Here is a 15,806-nt window from a genome sequence, read left to right as displayed (position 1 = left end):
ATCATTTGATCAGATTCGTCAAGTGTCTATACACACAAAAGTGTCCTTTCCATTTTATCCACTTGTGACGACCGTCATTTCTCCCCCTGTGTTTTATTCCAACACATTGTCGAGGACAGCAAGGTGGCTGATGGCTAGTAATCCGAGCAATTCTTAAACGCGACATGAGCAGCTATCTAGCGGCATTGTGCCAAGCAATCTTAAACGTCATCTCCAAACGAAACACCCGTCGCTTCAAAACAAGTCGATAGACTATTTTATTTGCCTTTGTGAAAACACAGAGAAACAGGCAACTTTTTGAGAAAAAACTACAAAGGTAAATAAGAAAGCCCTGAAAGCCAGTGACTTCGTTTCCGAACTTGTTGCTAAATCCAAAAAGTCCCAATCTGTGGCAGAGACGTTAATACTACCTGCCTGCAAAGCCATTGTCAGCGAGATGACTAACCCTGATGTGGTTAAAGACATTGCTAAAGTCCCCCTGTCTGATAATTCTGAGCTTTTCAAGCCTAACTGCTAAAATAAATAAATAAAAACAGAAATAGAACGAGAGCTGTTGAAGAAGAATCCAGTTTTTCTTAACAGGCCCAAGTTATACATTTAGTAAGTAGAAATACTGTGAAATTATTTTAAAATGAAATATACTGTACAGAAAGTAATTTTGGAACATTTTGGTGTGGTGCGCAGCGTGATTTTTTTCAGATGTTAAAACGTGCCGTGACTCAGAAAAGGTTGAAAAACACTGGACTAAAAGATCCAGAACCATCCATCCATCCATCCATTAGTCCGGGGTCGGGTCGCGGGGGCAGCAGGTTTGAATGAATGAATGAATGAATTAAATATTTATTGTCATCATCATCGGTATCATTGACAATCATTGACAATTACAAAATGTGATATGATTTGCCCGAAGGAAGAAAGAACCGAAGAAAAAAGACAAAGGCAGACGGGAGGAAGCATAAGCTTATCATTTTCCCAATACAGCTAAAGACGCACAATCAGACATAGTACAGTTACATACATCACATGGCCACAAACTTTAGAATAACACAATCAACAATCTGGGTTTACAATAACTCAGCGTCCAGTCAAGCAGCTCTCGTGCACAGGATTACTGGTCTGAGTTTCAGGGCGTACAAGGTTATGGCTTTGTCATTGTCCCTGACATTCTAGCATCTATTTGTTGTGGGAACATTTTGTTGTGGCTATCTGTGTGGCAAAAATTGTATGTGTTATCACAGCTCGTGTGAGTAGCGACTCAAAATGCTTTTCTTATAAGTCTCTTTAAAGGGTACATTCCTAAGGTGTACATGGTGGCAACAATTGCCGCACACAAAGATCACTGTAACAGTTTCATCAGACATGAATGTATGAGGAAAAATCAAACAACATATTCTACAAATTTTTATCACAAGATTAATGTCTCCCAGCATGTCTTGGGTCCCCCTTGGAGGCATCTCACCGGTGGGACATGCCCAGAACACCTCCAGGAGGCATCCAAACCAGTTACTCGAGCCACCTTAGCTGGCTCCTCTCAACAGAGGAGTAGTTTAACCCTGAGTCCCTCCTGAATGACTGAGCTTCTCAACCTCTAACATCTCACATCTCTAAGATAGACCCCAGACACCCTATGGAGGAAACTCATTTCGGCCACTTGTATCCGGGATCTTATTCTTTCGGTCACGAACCACAGCTCCTGACAATAGGTGAATGTAGGAACAGGGCCGGCCTAGGCCATTTGGGGGCCCTAAGCAAAATAATGCCAAGGGGTCCATATTTTTGGCCCACCATTTCAAATGCATTTTATGCCAATATTTCGTTTTACCACGATTAGCGGAAGCCGTACATTTGCCATTGCCGACAGGTGACAACTTGATTGGCTTTACTTGATTCGGTCCGGGCCTTCGCCCTGCGGCTAATGGCAATTATCAGTACGACATATTGACAAGCTCAGCTGACAACAGCGTTCAAGTCTGAGTGTCTTGCACAACAACATCAACAACATGCTCTATTACCTTGATACTGTTGTTTCTTTTCTTCTCTGATTTTCTTCTTCTTTCGTTTCTCTGCTCCAGAAGGATAAATTCTCTTCGACATATTTGTGCGTCTATTTTCCAAGCAGGTTTGAGCGCCTATCATCGCAAAGCAGGTTCAACGTCACTCCCCAGGTTGCCAGATTGTAATGACAAGAAAATGGATGTTTGCATAGATAAACGGCAATGCGCGCCACATTATTCACAATGCTCTATTAACTCATTTGCTCCCGGAAACGTATAAATACGTTCTATTTTTAAATGCTTCACTGTCCCAAAAACGTATTTATACGTCTTTTGCGTCTTTCTAAATAAGAAGCATATATACCTGCCACTGTATCTGAAAAACAAAGAACAACACTCCAAACCCATTTTAAAGCAATAAAACTGGCCACTGGAGGGCAGTAGCGCATTTTGCAAGATCAGGCAACCCGATTCAACAGCAGTGAACGGCCGGGCAGCATGGTCGGAGCGCTGGCGGCACGATGCCAGGCGGCGCTCCGACCGAACAAAACAACGAGAGGACGCCTGGAAGGCCAGGCGTTGGACGACTGCGCAAAACAGGTGAAACCTTCAGTAAAGCGGCTCGCCAAGCAGACCCCGCAGAAACGCAAAAATAATCCATCTTTGTGAGACAGACAACGATGAGGGAAAAGTTTACACGGCTGACGTGGCGACAACGGCGTCATCTCGGCGACAAACCGTCATCTCTCAGTAGTCATGTGTGAATAAATTGCTACTTTGCTATCAAAAGCTCTATTTGGCTGGTTGTTCATGTTATTTTGCAAAAGGAAAACATTATTCAGATGTTTGGGATGTCACTGAAGCAAAAAATAGCTGTGTTAAAGTCAAACTTATTTTTGAAATGTATGCGTTTACAAAAAGCTAATTTTCTCCGTTTTTTCATCAGAAATTGGAACATTGCTCAAACTAAGCAATTTTCTAATGCTGATTTCTAAAGAATGGAAAAAGATATGAACTTAATTTTTTTCTGCTCAAAGAAGAGAGTCTAATCTTTCTTTTGGTGGGTTCCATGCTTATATAGCAATGGAACAGAATTTTCTGTGGGCCTTGCAAAATCAGTCAAAATCCGGAAAAAACGGCCGGGAGCGAAGGGCCTTGCTCTGGTGAAAATGGCTGGGAGTGAATGAGTTAACAACGTATAAAAGGAGGTTACCAGATTGGGGGCCCCCTAGTGGTCAGGGGCCCTAAGCAGCTGCATAGTTTGCGTATAGGCTGGGCCGGCCATGTGTAGGAAGGTAGATCGACTGGTAAATCGAGAGCTTTGCCTTTTGGCTCAGCTCCTTCTTCACCACAACAGACCGGTACGTAGTCCTCATCACTGCAGACACTGCACCGATCCACCTGTCGATCTCCCGCTCCCTCCTACCCTTACTCGTGAATAAGACCCCAAGATAATTGAACTCCTCCAATTGGGGCAGGATGTCATCCCCGACCCGGAGAGGGCACCCTTTTCCGGTTGAGGACCATGGTCTCGGATTTGGAGGTGCTGATCTTCATCCCGACCACTTAACGCTTGGCTTCGAACCGCTCCTATTTATCAGTTGATCTACGTTCCTACCCTCACCTAAGGTCCAGAGGTGCCGAAAGAACAAGATCCCGGATACAAGCGGCCGAAATGAGTTTCCTCTGCAGGGTGTCAGGGGTCTCCCTTAGAAGCTCGGTCATCCAGGAGGGACTCTAGGTCGAGCCGCTACTCCTCCACCTTCCACATTGGGAGGAGCCGTCTCCATCTCACTCCAGTAAGAGTCAGAGGTCACAACTTGATGAAGCCAACAGAACCACATCATCTGCAAAAAGCAGAGATGCAATGCTGAGGCCACCAAAACCGGACCTCATTAACAGTGCATCGTCTAGAAATTCTGTCCATAAAACCGAACAGAGCAGAATCGTTGACAAAGGGCAACCTTACATTGCGGACCAAACTCTAGTACCGGTCGTCCATTCAAAATGGATTGGACGTCAAGCGCCGTGAATGGCAGCCAGTGACTAACACATCTGAATAATTCCAGTGGGGTATTCTTCTTTCCTCTGGTTACATCAAAACTGATTGTCAATAGGAAACAAAAGTGTCTAGAGCACTGTCACAAATTGCTTTGACTTGTTAGCCTCAAGTAACGCCACCTCACGTTAGAGCTGTCACGGTCGCAGCCTGTTTAGCCGCTGTTCCTGTGCAGCATTTTTTGAGTCGCATGATGCAAGAGGATGTCACACTCTTCTCTGGAGCAGGAGCAATGTGAGTGTGAATTAGCGCACAATGTGGGTGGCTGTAGGTGGCAGCTTGCGTGCTGAATGGGCTTCTATTCTTCTGCTTTCATGAGCGAGACGGTTGCGTGGATTTATGTGCGAGCGTGTCTCAAAACCAAAGATAGGTGGGTGTAGGCAAAAGGTCACAAGAAAGGTGTGGTTGCTTTAGTTGGCAAAGTTGCCAGACTGTAGCAGCAGCCGCACATTTGATGAAGTTGCGCAATGTGTAATCTCGACATGTAACGTTGATGCCCTTTCTTGCTCTTTTTGCTTTCGTCTAGGCCATACAAGGCTCGAGAAATAAACAATGTTTATATTTGTCGTCTGTCAAAAGACTATTGTCTTCCTCATAGGATATGAATTTATTTCAGTGCAAAATTTCATTTAAAACAATGATGGACAAAGTATTGTGATACTGTATATAATCTTATGATATATTTTGGCACGGCAACATATTGTACAATACCGCTAACAATTTCTGCAGCCTATAATTTGCACTGTACCTATTTTATTTATGTGCCGTTTCCACATACACTGGTTCTCCCATTCCTCAATTCGCGATAAAGAATTTTAGTAGGTGATATATTGCTAATATGTGATATTGTTGTCAATTTAAAAAAACAAAATTCAACCGCTAATATAGTGACAATAATAATAGATACTAATAGAGGTCTCTCGTGTTCTATTCTGTTCTGTTCTATGTTATAATCTATGTTATAAATATCTTATATGGTATATTATGTTGTAAGTTCGGTTCTGTGATTTTATGTTAGGTTATTATCTATGTTATGTTATGATTTTTATGTTATTTGATTCCTTTTTTTTAAAAATATGATTTATTGTATTGTATTATTTTAATATCATTCTATCGTATTTTATTTACCGCTCTTCTAGTTATTTTATTTTAGTTGATCTCATTCTATTCTATTTTATTCTATTCAATGTTATAAATATGTTATGTTATTATCTATGTTATGTTATGATTCTGTATAATTTTTTATTTTATATGTTATTGTATTTTATCTAATTCTATTCTGTTATTCTATTTAATACTATTTTATTTTAGTTGATCTCATTCTATTCTATTCTATGTTATCATTGTGTTATATGTTATTATTAGGGCTGTCAAACGATTAAAATTTTTAATCGAGTTTATTACAGCTTAAAAATTAATTGTAATTAACCGCAATTCAAACCATCTATAATATATGCCATATTTTTCTGTAAATTAGTGTTGGAATGAAAAGATAAGACGCAAGACGGCTATATATATTCAACATACGGTACATAAGTACTGTATTTGTTTATTATAACAATAAATCAACAAGATGCCATTAACAGTATTAACATTCTCTTAATGTGATCCATGGATAGAAAAACTTGTAGTTCTTAAAAGATAAATGTTATTACAAGTTATAGAAATTTTATATTAAAACCCCTCTTAATGTTTTCGTTTTATTAAAATTTGTAAAATTTTCAATCAAAAAAATAAACTAGTAGCTTGCCATTGTTGATGTCATTATACCATGCTCACTCCCCAAACCCATAAAATCCTTTGGACCCAAGTGCCAGCAGAGGGCACCAAACAACAAAAAAACAGGTAACAAGTAACAAGCGGACATTACACTGCTGTCATTTTAATCTGAGCGGGGCATATGCGTTAATTGCGTCAAATATTTTAACGTTATTTAATTTTTAAAAATTAATTACCGCCCGTTAACGCGATAATTTTGACAGCCCTAGTTATTATTTATGTTATGTTATGATTCTATGTAATGTTTTATTTTATAAAGTTATATTTTATTGTATTCTATTATTTGATATATTCTATTTAATACCAGTCTATTTTATTTTAGTTGATCTCATTCTATTCTATTTTATTCTAGTCTATGTTGTAAAAATGTTATATGTAATGTTATTTATATGATATACTGTATGTTCTGTTCTGCTATTCTATGTTATGTTATGAGTCTATTCTATTTTTGTATTAATTTAATTTTATTGTATACTATTATTTTATCTCATTCTATTCTGTTATTCTATGTTATACTTTTCAGTTTTTTATTTTATCTCATTCTATTTTAATCTATTCTATTCTGTTATAATTTATGTTATGTGGGAAATATGTTATATGTTTGGTGTTATGCTATGTTAAACGTTCTGTTGTGTTATTCAATGTTATGATTATAATATTTTATTCCATTCATTAAAATTTTTTTTTTCCAGAATTTAGTTTGTTGTATTATATTATCTCATTCTATTCAATGTTATTCTATTTTATTCTATTTATTTTATTTTAGTTGATCTCATTTTATTCTAATTTATTCTATGCTATAAATATGTAATTTGTTATGTTTTGTGTTATGTGATGTTAAAAGTTATGTTACTCTGTTATGTTATTAGTTATGTTATGATTCTGGTATTTCATTCTATTTTTGATTTTTTTTGTGATTTTAGTTTGTTTTATTGTATTATGTAACGTCATTCTTTTCTGTTATTCTATTTTATTCTATTTTTAGTTGATATAATTCGATTCTGTTTTATTCCATTCTATGTTAGAAATGTTATATGAAATGTTATTTATATCTTCTGTTCTGCTATTCTATGTTATGATTCTGTTATTTTATTATATATATTATATATATATGTTTATATTTGATTGTTTTTATTTGTATCTCATTGTATTCTCTTTGTTATGTTATTCTATATTTTTATTTTATTTTATCATTCTATTCTAATCTATGTTATACAGAGGTGCAGACAGCGTTTCAATTTTTTTCTCCACTTTTTGTATTTCTCAGAACGAGCAGCCTCTCAAGGGAGCAATGTGGTTTTTGACGAGGTCAGGAACTTTTGCAGAGACAAGAAACCCTAAAGATTTATGAATGATTTCCCTCCCTGGCGTATTTAGACATGGCTGATGAAATGAAATACAGGTGCTTTTTTATTCTTATGTTCGTTCTATTTCCGCAGCCAACTCAGCAAAATGTTCTGACACATGGTTTTCATATGCTCACGGGTCACAACATCGAAACGTCTACTATTTGGGTGCACTCGTTTGCTTGAAAGACTCTTAGTGTTACGCAGTGCAGTTGTACACTGCAAACTACTACAGAAGAACCTCTAATTGTTCTTTATTTAATTGTACCTGGAAGCATTTGAGAGAAAAAAATGTGGCGCACTAATCTGTTGCAACCAGCAGAAGAACTGTTGATTCACTCTCAACAGAGGCAATTGCTCAAAGATTCTGAGTAACTGCATGTTCGTTTGGGAAGATTCCCTAGGTCACTTTTTGTTCTGTAACCCAAAATCGACAGGAAGTGACCCAGAAATTCCCCAAAATCAACAAGAAGTACCTGAAAATCAACAGCAAATGACCAGAAATGCCCCCAAATCAAACTTGTTGGTTGCCATTGACCGCCGTAGACTTCCAATTCTTTTCAACTTCAAACGGATTGGACGTCTACTCGTGATCAACTCAGTTCAGAGCTTGTTTTTCTGTTTATTAAATGTATAGTCAAATATTGTCGAATTATTTCCTGACCATAAACTTAATCTATTGACGGGATTCATAGGGGGTCTATCTCCGTCAAAGCTGACTGAGTGGAAACACTGACAAAGAGCTTTTTGCGTTGAAAATTCTTGTGAATAAATGCTTAAATCCCTGAATTCTTTATAGATATGGACGTGAAACAGACTCGATTCTTGGTTAAAAGCAAAAAAAAAAAAAAAAACGTGCACGTAGCATTTGTTTTATGTAAATATGCCAAAGTACATTGCTAGTCTGTTAGCGAATGTAGCTAACGGCAGCCTTATGTAAACAAAGAGCTTTTTCCGTTGAAAATGTTTGTGAATAAATGCTTAAATCGCTGAATTCTTTATAAAAATGGATGTAAAACAGTCTCAATTCTTGGTTTAAGGCAAAAAACCCCCCCAAAAAACAGGCAATTAGCACTTTATATTGCACAACTATGTCGAATGTGCTGCTAGTTAAGTCACTGTGGCGGCCCCCTTAGTACAATGAAGAGCTTTGTCCGTTGAATTTTTTTGTGAATAAATGCTTTAATCCCTGAATTCTTTATAGATATGGATATAAAACAGTCTCGATTCTTGGTTAAAAGCAAAAAACAAAAACTAAAACGGGCGGTTAGCATTTATTTTATGTAAATATGTCGAATGTGCTGCTTGTTAAGTCACTGTGGTGGCCCCGTTAGTACAACAAACAGAGTTTTTCTGTTGAAATTTCTTGTGAATAAATGCCTGAATTCGCATCTGTACACCTCAAGGATTCTTTGCCAACCAAAGTAATAAGTTCTTTTTGCCTGCTTCTTCCAGTAAGTCCCCACTAGGGAAAGCCAAGCGCACATAGCAAACCCAAAGAAAAACTGCAGCATACGGAGTTAAAATAGTGACACCTTGTGGGCTGGTGAACAATATATCAGTTTCAAAATAAATCAAACTTAACAAGTAGTCAACTTAAGATCAATGGACAGAACACCTGACATCTGCCCTTAACGAACGTGTAGAAATACCACCTAAAACAAACTATGCAATACAATAAATGCCTGCAGCATAAGACACTCTAAAACATAGGCAAAATAATAAGTGTAATGGTTTTCTCCGTTAGCTTTTGGAAAATAAACATCTTTGTTCAAGTGCACTCCTGTGGAAAGAAACTTCATCATATTCAAATTCAAAAACTGATATTTATATACAAGTTAAAAATAGCCCTTTGATAAATTCATATCAAAGTTAATTGTAAGTTCATATAATAAAAAAAATATTAATCGGGGAGTTAAGAAATTAATATAAACTATGCAATTTTTTTTACCCTGCCTATTAAAAGAATCTGAATCGAGAATCGTTTGGAATCGGAATCAAAACATGGAATCGGAATTGGAACCATTCAAATTCAAACAATGCCCAACCCAATTCCAAGAGATGTTTTTAGCTCGTCATTGTCATGAAAAAAATTTTGGGGACAATATATTTTCGTTATCGTCGTCATTGCTGAAAATAACAATGTTGAAAAGGGGTGGAGCGTAGAATTAACGTATAAATAAACGGACACTTATATGATGTATGCTGAAATTGAGCTTCCCCTCCTTCACGCACCAGAAAAAAAAACTTGCATGAAAATAGTAATTCATAACATCCAGAAAGCTGCTAAAAAATAATTAATCATCTTATTCAAACAAGAATTTACAAATCTAGCTTCATTCATTAAAAGGCAGATGTTTCCGAATATTTTTCATTACATTTTCAGTCAGCTTGAAAACTGTAGACACCCCCTGACACTGTAGACAAATTTGCCACAATGTATGTAGAAAAAAACATTTCTGAGCATATAACACTGGGAAGGCCGTTTTTTTTTTTTTCCTATTCCTAGAGTCGGCAAAAAAAAAAATGCCACATGGCAAAATGTATTTTGCCACATGGCAAAAAAAATGCCACATGGCAAAGTCAACTTTGCTACATGGGAAAAAAATGCCACATGGCAAAATGTATTTTGCCACATGGCAAAATGTATTTTGCCACATGGCAAAAAAAAAAAATCCCACATGGCAAAGTCAACTTTGCCACATGGGAAAAAAATGCCACATGGCAAAATACATTTTGCCACGTGGCAAAAAAATACCACATGGCAAAATACATTTTGCCACATGGCAAAATGTATTTTGCCACATGGCAAAGTCAACTTTGCCACATGGGAAAAAAAATACCACATGGCAAAATACATTTTGCCACGTGGCAAAAAAATGCCACATGGCAAAAAAAATGCCAAATGGCAAAATCCATTTTGCCACATGGCAAAAAAAATGCCACATGGCAAAATGTATTTTGCCACATGGCAAAAAAATGCCACATGGCAAAATGTATTTTGCCACATGGCAAAGTCAACTTTGCCACATGGGAAAAAAATACCACATGGCAAAATACATTTTGCCACGTGGCAAAAAAATACCACATGGCAAAATACATTTTGCCACATGGCAAAAAAATGCCACATGGCAAAATGTATTTTGCCACATGGCAAAGTCAACTTTGCCACATGGGAAAAAAAATACCACATGGCAAAATGCATTTTGCCACGTGGCAAAAAAATGCCACATGGCAAAAAAAATGCCAAATGGCAAAATCCATTTTGCCACATGGCAAAAAAAATGCCACATGGCAAAATGTATTTTGCCACATGGCAAAAAAATGCCACATGGCAAAATGTATTTTGCCACCTGGCAAAGTCAACTTTGCCACATGGGAAAAAAATACCACATGGCAAAATACATTTTGCCACGTGGCAAAAAAATGCCACATGGCTAAATCAACTTCGCCACATGGCAAAAAAATGCCAAATGACAAAATCTATTTTGCCACATGGCAAAAAAAAATACCACATGGCAAATACCACTTTTGGTTCTTGCTGTCTCTCCATTTTATGATGTAGGCTGAAATTGACCTTCCCCTTCTTGACAGACCAGAAAAACGAACTTGCATGAAAATAGTAATTCATAACATCCAGAAAGCTGTTTAAAAAATAATTAATCATCTTATTCAAACAAGAATTTACAAATCTAGCGTCATTCATTAAAAGGCAGATGTTTCAGAATATTTTTCATTACATTTTCAGTCAGCTTGAAAACTGTAGACACCCCTGACACTGTAGACAAAGAAAAGCAAAATATTAATTTGCTTGTTTTTTCTCTATTCAAATTGTGCACTTTAGTGTTTGCCAGATGGGAAGGGAAGCACAGATATGCCCCGGGCTAATTATTACCTCTATCGTGTCACCAGGGGGTTCAGTTGAAGAGGGTCTTTTGTCACCTGATAGAGGGGTGCAAGCACGATCCGGATCAACTCACTCATTCTTTACCATTGCTGGTTTATTTTGGCATTTTGAGATCGTGTTTGTCATTGAAGGCAGTAAACTTCAGCTGCATCCGGCAACTTGACTTCCCCCTCTCCACCCAACCTCACATCTCGACAGGATTAGTGACACAGGATCCCCCCTGGCAGAAATAGCCGTGAACCAAGGCCAATACACCAGAATATAGGAACTTCCAACGGGCTTGTGTGTATGTACAAATGGACTGATTATGATTGACACAGGTGCCTTTGTGAGTTTTGTCAGACAAAAACGATAGTATTCAGAGTCAGTGCAAATTTTGCTCTAAAAGTTTGACACTTGAGTGGGATAAAGTATTGATAGTAGGGTTGTTCCGATCATGTTTTTTTGCTCCCGATCCGATCTCGATCGTTTTAGTTTGAGTATCTGCCGATCCCGATATTTCCCTATCCTATTGCTTCTTTTTGCTCCCGATTCAATTCCAATCATTCCCGATAATTTTTTCCCGATCATATACATTTTGGTAATGCATTAAGAAAAAAATGAATAAAACTCGGACGAATATATAAATTCAACATACAGTACATAAGTACTGTATTTGTTTATTATGACAATAAATCCTCAAGATGGCATTTACATTATTAACATTCTTTCTGTGAGAGGGATCCACGGATAGAAAGACTTGTGACTTTGTATATTGTGACTAAATATTGCCATCTAGTGTATTTGTTGAGCTTTCAGTAAATGATACTGTAGCCATGCCCAAATGCATGATGAGAAGTGGAACCATGACTGTGCGTAGTGCTACCAATTGATATATCTTCTCTGCGTTGGGAAATAACATAAGGTGTTAAGAAAAAGATCAGTTGCTACCTTGCTTCCCCACAGTGCTTCCCATGATATTTGTAATCGTAGGGAGAGGGATTGTAAGGCTTTAGCCCAGGGGTGTCCAAACCTTTTGCAAAGGGGGCCAGATTTGGTGTGGTAAAAATGTGGGGGGCCGACCTTGGCTGACGTCCTTTACGTAGAACAATATATTTAAGCAAATTTTAGTAAGCCATTCTGTGTGTCACATTTGCTCTATTTTTTTTTAATTTTTATTAATAGTTTCAACAATCTCGCAACTAGCCTTTTTGGCGTTCCCTTTCGACTCTCGGCCTATTGCAAATAACAAATGCTGTAAAATTAAATTAGCTTCAAATTGCTTCAATTTCTCGCACGTATCTTCCCTGTAATCTTGTCGTACATGTCAGTGTGTCTTGTATGCAAGGCCAGCCCAGCCTATACACAGACTATGCAGCTGCTTAGGGCCCCTGACCACTAGGGGGCCCCCAATCTGGCAACCTCATTTTATACGTTGTTAATCGAGCATCGCGAATAATGTGGCGCGTATTGCCGTTTATCCATGCAAACATCCATTTTCTTGTCATTACATGTCATGTCAGTTTGAAGTATGCAGTGCAACAAAATATGATTAATATACAAAATATGGACGTATGGGTTGGATTGCATGTATGGGTTTCACAGTACACTGTGACGAAATGTATGGCCAAAAATATGGGCCCCTTGGAATTATTTTGCTTAGGGCCCCCAAATGGCCTGGGCCGGCCCTGCTTGTATGGTAATGTCACTTCACATTGGACTCTTTAAAAACAGGGACTGTCTCTTTGCAAATGAGGCTGACACAGTTGTTGTGTATTTTAGTAAGGAAATAGTCAAATTTCCACCTATCCTTGAAGTGTCGGCCGTCACAGTCAACTTTTTTTGTTGTTGATTGTCGCCATTTTAGCAAATTGCTTAGAGAATTACTTTTAAAGTAACTTAGTTGCTTAGATAATAAGGTAATCAGTAAAGTAACTAGATTATTTTTTTGAGGAGTAATCAGCAATTACTTTTTCAAGTAATCTGTGACGACACTGGTTAGTTCAAACAATGCTTGTTTGATACCATTGTTCCTATTCAGGTAGCAGGTGCACTGAAGCATTTTTTAGCTGAATTTAAGTGTTTGGAAGGGTATACCTCACTCAACTAGATTCTACTCAATCACAGGGCAGGTAAACAAAACCAAGAACTAAATATCTGCTTCAAATGAAGCTAAAAACTTTAATCAACTGAAGACAAACTAATCAAAAGCTAAAGCCTCTCTAGACTCCATATGATACCAGTTATAAAGAGCACTGAATTAAATAAACGGCAGATTTGCGTTAAGCTTCCGTTGATTGCATTGATTAGCAGAGAAGATCAGGGGTGTGTGCGTCATTTGCGCACCACGCTGTGTTATCTCAACGCGAGAGTGCGCGAGGACCCGTCCGGCTTATCTCCCAGCCCGCCTGGCACTATTTCTTCAGGTGAAAGTTAGGCTTGAATCAACTTACTGAAGTAGAGGCGTTAAATCGCCCGGCCCTTCCCCTTGCATATGTAATAACTACCCCACAACAGACTTCCACCTAGCCTGCATGAGTGCTTTGCTTTCAATGTCTAGCGCCTGAAGGGCAACCGGCTACATTTGTGTGGCAGTGGATCGGCTAACATTGGTCCTACATGCAAGGCAGGTCAAGAGGAGTGACGGGGCAAGGAAGTGGGTGGATGAAGAGAGTTGATAGCGAGAGGGAAGCGGCAAGCCAGGGGAGTGAAATGGTTGAGGAGCTTGGGGTGAGCAACAAGAAGGAAGAGGAGGAGGGAGTCGGAGTTAGAGAAGCGAGAGAGGGTAGAGAGGGGATATGGACTACAGCCAAGGCCTGGTCGAGCGCAAAGCACACAGTGAAAGAATGCCAACAGAACGCCCTCCACTTCCCTCTACCTCCCACCAGGGCCCCCACTACAGTGGGGAGAATAAGATGTGAAAACCCAGCTTTTTTGATTGGTGCAGAAAGTATAAAAAGAGCTGAAATTATTTCCTGTGGCTCCCCCCCTCAATGTGACAGAGTCCTAGCGGGGCTAGCAGCACACTCCTACACTCGTTCTGTTCGGCAACGTCGGAGCTGCTTGATTTAGCGATTTGGTCACAATGAAGGCTAATATCTAAGGCAATAAAGCAGTCTGACTGGATGATCGCATTTTTACAGGGCTTGTATTTGTTCTCGCTACAGTAGCAGCTTCACATGGAAGTAGAGCTATGTAAACAAAAGGACTTGGTCAAACATACATCGACCTTTAGTCCGCTGGCATAGAGTGTATTCAAGGTGGCCTAAATTGTTTATATCAGAGTTCATATTGGTAGGTTTGATGGGTTTAACAAACATGTTCGAAACTCAGAATCTGATGCTTGATGTTCCAAAGCTCAATGCTTGTACAGTGCCTTTGAGTCCGCGCGTGAGTACTCAGGCGTTAAATCTAGCGAACAATATACAAATTGGGCATGTGCATGTGTGTATGGCTCCCTTGGCATCCCGGGGTGTGGCCTCCCCTCTGCCTGGGCTCCTTGGCGTTCTCCTGCTTCCGCCTTCCCCTCTCTTCTCTGCCTGGGTATCCGCCTTGCGCTCCGTCGTGGGTCGCTGGCTGGACGTCGGTGTGTTGATTGGGCTGTTGGGGGTCCCGCGGCGTGCCGTGCTGGTTGGGGGGCTGCTGCTCGCGGGCCGGTTGAGCGGACAGGGGTGGAGGTGGGCATGTTGTTGGTGGTGCGTCCCCTCTTCCCATCCCTGAAGGCATGTTGATGGGGGCGCGGGTGGTCCCCCAGATCCCCAGGGGGGTGACGATGGCTGCTCTGCTGGGCTGCAAGAGGAGGGTTGAGCTGCGCTGGCTCCTCTACAGGCTGATTGGGTGGGAGCCGTGGCCCTGGGGTGGTGCCCGCGCAGCGTCTCCGCTCGTCTGTCGTGTTTTTGGTGGGGCTTGCGTGCGGCTGAATGTGATTGGGCGCGCTCGGATGGGGGGCTCCGGTGCCGGGATTGGCAATGGGGTGGCGTAGGGTCGGTTGCCGACAGGCTTACACTCAAAAGGGATTAGTACGATTACTGGATGTGATTGGGCGTGCTCGGATGGGGGGCCCCGGTGCCGGGATTGGCAATGGGGTGGCGTAGGGTCGGTTGCCGACAGGCTTACACTCAAAAGGGATTAGTACGATTACTGGATGTGATTGGGCGTGCTCGGATGGGGGGCCCCGGTGCCGGGATTGGCGATGGGGTGGCGTAGGGTCGGTTGCCGACAGGCTTACACTCAAAAGGGATTCGCACGATTACTGGTTTCTAGATCACAGAGCTAATGTGTACACTCCACCCCTCCCAACCACTTATCTTATAGACTCCCCCACTCCCTCCCCTTCTTTCCCTGGTCAACAGGCCCCCAACATGGTGTCAACCGGAAATACATCCAGTTGACGATAGCACCAACATATTCATAATTAGTGCAGGCGTTCAATGTATTTCTTGTTGTTGTTTGTGTTTCTTTTCTTCCTTTCCTTGTGTTTCTTTTGTTTTCTTCTGTTCCCCATAAACCCTTCCTGTTCGCGGTTTTGTCATAATAAACGAGGTATGTTGAATGATCACAATGGGAATATATCATACTCTCAGTGTGAAACTACAAACATTAAAACTCTTCAGACAAACCGGACACTTAGACTTCCATTTTCCGTGTCAAACAGCTAAACAGGACAGGTTATTATTATTTTTTTTTTTCAAAAAAAGCAAATATTGCGGTTTAATGGTATCACGGTATTGCAATTACAGCTC

General features: G+C 39.8%; 1 protein-coding gene across 10 annotated transcripts in view; it reads left to right on the top strand.

The window, feature by feature from the left end:
- The window catches only part of klf12b (Kruppel like factor 12b), a 212,167-nt gene that overhangs the window by 118,993 nt on the left and 77,368 nt on the right, over window positions 1-15,806 (top strand). For 3 of the 10 annotated variants that reach the window (XM_057852552.1, XM_057852551.1, XM_057852553.1), the window contains one exon: window positions 7,100-7,234. The exons of the other annotated variants lie outside the window; for them this stretch is intronic. The gene's annotated coding sequence lies outside the window, so the exon portion shown is untranslated. The remainder of the gene's footprint in view (window positions 1-7,099; window positions 7,235-15,806) is intronic. 10 annotated transcript variants of the gene reach the window in all.

This window comes from Corythoichthys intestinalis, chromosome 12 (genome assembly GCF_030265065.1).
Source record: "Corythoichthys intestinalis isolate RoL2023-P3 chromosome 12, ASM3026506v1, whole genome shotgun sequence".
Lineage (NCBI taxonomy): Eukaryota > Metazoa > Chordata > Actinopteri > Syngnathiformes > Syngnathidae > Corythoichthys > Corythoichthys intestinalis.
This window is presented reverse-complemented; position numbering and strand designations above follow the sequence as displayed.